We start from the raw sequence: 4,174 nt of genomic DNA, 5'->3' as shown, positions 1-4,174 counted from the left end.
CTCAGTGCGGACCACGCGTGTGGTGACGTGGGCAGTGTGTGTCACTCGCCTCAGTGCGGACCACGCGTGTGGTGACGTGGGCAGTGTGTGTCACTAGCCTCAGTGCGGGCCACGCGTGTGGTGACGTGGGCAGTGTGTCACTCACCTCAGTACGGACCACGCGTGTGGTGACATGGGCAGTGTGTGTCACTCGCCTCAGTGTGGACCATGCGTATGATGACATGGGCTGTGTGTGTCACTTGCCTCAGTGCCGAACACGCGTGTGGCGACATGAGCAGCGCTTCAGGCCCTTCAGTGCAGACCATGCGTGTGGTGATGTGGGCAGCGTGGATTAGGCGCCTCAGTGCTGACCATGCGTGTGGTGATGTGGGCACTGTGTATCGCACACCTCAGTGACGACCACGCATGTGGTGATGTGGACAGTGTGTATCACGCTCCTCGGTGCTGACCATGTGTAGTGACGTGAGCAGTGTGTATCACACGCCTCAGGGACGACCATGCGTGTGGTGACGTGGGCGGCATGTATCACGCACCTCAGTGCAGACCACGTATGTGGTGATGTGGGCAGCGTGTTTCATGCTCCTCAGTGCCAACCATGTGTGTGGTGACGTGGGCACCATGTGTGTGGTGACATGGGTAGTGTGTATCACATGCCTCAGTGATGACCACACGTGTGGTGACATGGGCAGCGCGTGTCATGACCTCAGTGCCGAGCACACAGTCTGGTTTTCGTGAGGAAGAGCTTGCAGGTAGTTGAGTGACCTGGGATTCTACTTTTACCATGGAAGTCAGAACTTCCAGGTGAGCTGTTATCTTGGTCACCATGAGCTTGACACAAACCAAACCAAACCCACTGCAAATGAGTCAATTTCAACTCATAGTGATCCTATAGGACAGGGTAGAACTGCCCCATAGGGTTTCTGGGCTATAAATCTTTACAGAAGTAAACTGCCTCATCTTTATTCCATGAAGCAGCTCGTGGGTTTGAACCACCAGCCTTTCAGTTAGCAGTCAAGTGCTTTAACACTGTACCACCAGGGCTCCTGTGAGCGTGAGCACTTCTCAATATCTGAAAGCATTTCTAAAGATAGCAGTGGTGTGTTGTTGCTGTGTGCGGTTTAGTCAGTTCTGACCCATAGTGACCTTATAAGGAGTAGAACTGCCCTGTGGGGTTTCCTAGGCAGTAATCTTTCTGAGGGAAGATCAGCAGGATTTTTCTCCCACAGAGGCACTGGGCAGGTTCAAACCACAAATCTGGTACTCAGGAGTGGAACACTGAGCCCTGGCACCACCAGTCTCCCTGGCAGTGTTGTGGTAACTGGCATGATCTTTAGAGTGTGCCTGTTGAAACGTCTAAGTATTTGGAGGCTTTGGCATAGCTCGGTGAACCAATATTTTCCAGCTGACCAATGAATAACATTACAAATCTATGTTTTTTCAGAAAAAAATCCAAAGTACAATATAAACCCATTGCCATCGAGTTGATTCTGGCTTGCAGCACCTCTAGAGGGCAGAGTGTAACTGCCCCGTAGGGTTTCCATGGCTGTAATCTTTACGGAAGCAAACTGCCTCATCTTTCTCCCATGGAGCAGCTAGTGGGATCCAACTGCCGACATTTAGATTAGCAGCCCAGTGCTGTAACCACTGCACCACCAGAGCTCCAAGTGCAAGATGCCTAATGGATTGCAGTGTGACAATTCAACTGCCACTGACAGAGCTTGGGCCCTTAGGTTGGAACTATGTTGTGGAAGCTCTCTCTTCTGTAGATCCTCTGGCCTGGTGGAAGGAGACCCGCCCAACAATGCTGTGAGTTTTCTTCATATACTTCAGTTGAAACAGTGTATCACACAGATCTGGAGGAGACCAGATAGGAGATCCCCGCTGTTTTCTCACCATTAGCCAGTATCCCAAAGTGTCAAAACAGTCCAACTCTCAACTGTGTTTCTTCTTATTTTGGAAAATAGCATTATTTTTTTCTTCAAAGGTGCTGGTGTGAAATTAGTTCTTAATTGTTTTAAAATGAGTCAGTAGTGTATAAATGTCCCCGTTTTAATTTCTGTTACAGTAAATAATGGATATGACTCATGGGACAAAATAAGTAAATCAATAAACAGCACTTGAGGGTCTTCGGTAGTATTGAAGAGAGTGAGGGTGTGCTGAGACCAGAGGGTTTGGCGGCTGCAGCCCTCACGCTCAGCTGGGCTGAGGGCGCGTTGTGGCTGCAGGGGCCAGCTTGCTGCTTGCTGCTGAGTGCGGTGTGGTGCAGGGGGCAGGGGTCCCCCCACCTCAGGTTCTCACCATCCTCCATTACTCTGGAGGGAAGGGCTCCACGCACATTGCCGGGTCATCATTCATCGTGATGGTTTATCAGCAGCCGCCTTTTCCTTCCTTGTGCCCAGGGGGCTTTGTTGGACTTCCCAGTGGCCTTGGATCCTAACTTCTGGTGTATATATAGCTCTGCTCTTTGAGGAGCTGGGAGCCTCACCTTAGGAAGCTTGTCTTGATTGACGCCCAGAGATGCATTTGTGTTCTGCCCTTTTGGGATTGTGGCACTTCCCCCAGCCATCTTTTTGATACTATATGGCAAGGATTGTGACAGAGGCTTGAAAGGTGCCATCCCGATGTTGTTGATGGATCCAGGAGACACACCCATTCTTATTTTCTGTCAACCTGTGTCAACGGAACTAATTCCTCTGTATCCTTAGCTATTCGTAACAAGCAAGTCCTGTTTCTCACAGCCTGGCACTCTTCCAGCTTCAGGAAATACCGGGAATTGTTCTCTCCGTTTGTCCCCTCTGCCTTCCTCCTTCAAAGGTGAGCTGTTGACCCCCAAGGAAACGGCCTTGACCCTGGACCAAGAGCTCAGATCCGACCTGAGGGCAAGGCCACCGCAGATGAGAAGTTTTGCAAATATGCTTCTGAAATCATTAGGATGTTTTTAAAGCATCAGATTCCTGTGACCTATTTAGATCTGTTCAGTATTCTTTCTGTGTTCTTGAGAACCCTGACTTGCCTCTAAAGGGCTCAGAGTCTCACCTTAGAGAGCTGGGTCTTGACCAGACGATGATGTGCATGAATACCTTTGTGTTACTTCTGGATGGGACGACTTAACTCCAGGGGAATCTCACACCTGTGTCCCACCTATGACACCAAGAGAATATGTGTGCAATACTTCCTGTCAACACTAGTGTTGAGAGGAAAACTTGCAATACTCCTGTCCTGGGAGCAGGGCAGGGAAGGCGTCCGTGAGAATCCTGGGGATTTCTGCTTTACAAATGCTTCTCCAACCCCAGAGATTCTGATCTGCCTCCCGAGGGTGACCCTCACCACCAATGCCACCCACCCCCTCAGCTGAAAAGACTATAAAGTTTACTGGTGACCATTCTCCCACTCTTGATACATCCAGACAAGACTTGGTAAAGTGTTGCCGGGATATCCCTCCCCATACCCTTAAAAAAACACATCTTTGGTCCTAGGGTCAATTCCAACTCACAGGATCACTAGAGGACAGAGTAGAATTGCCCCATATGGTTTCCAAGGCTGTAAATCTTTACAGAAGCAAAGCCAAACCAAACCCAGTCATGGAGTTGATTCCAACTCACGGTATCCCTAGAGGAGAGTGGAACTGCCCCATGGGGTTTTGAAGGCTGTCAGTCTTTACAGAAACAGACTGCTTTATCTTTCTTCCGTGGAGTGGCTGGTGGGTTTGAAGCGCTGACCTTTTGGTTAGCAGCTGAATGCCTTAGCCACTACGCCACCAGAGCTCCTTTCCACACCCATAGCCCTCAAAACACAACATTGGCAGCCTGTCCCTCCTCTCATGATGACCCTCAAGGAACCTTCTCACCTGTGTTCTTCCAGCCCTTGTCATGACTTTGCCCAGTGCTCCAGGGGCCTTCAGGGGTCTGTGACCTAGCATCAGTTAACCCTACACATCATATGAGAACAGCAAGTGACCCAGACCCTAAGTGCCAAGTCCTGGTGCCTTTAGGGAAGCAGATCTGCTCCGTTCCTCTCCAACAAGCACAGGGCGTCTTCGTGTTCATTGAAATTCAGATATTTTCAGCTAGAACTTTCAGCTCTGGGAGCTCTGGTAGCATAGTGCCTAAGGCACTTGACTGCTAACCAGAAGGCCGGTGGTTCAAACCCACCAGCCACTCCTCAGAAGGAAGGT

Source organism: Orycteropus afer, unplaced genomic scaffold, assembly GCF_000298275.1.
Source record: "Orycteropus afer afer isolate SDZICR_OR568_19922 unplaced genomic scaffold, OryAfe1.0 scaffold00038, whole genome shotgun sequence".
Lineage (NCBI taxonomy): Eukaryota > Metazoa > Chordata > Mammalia > Tubulidentata > Orycteropodidae > Orycteropus > Orycteropus afer.
This window is presented reverse-complemented; position numbering follows the sequence as displayed.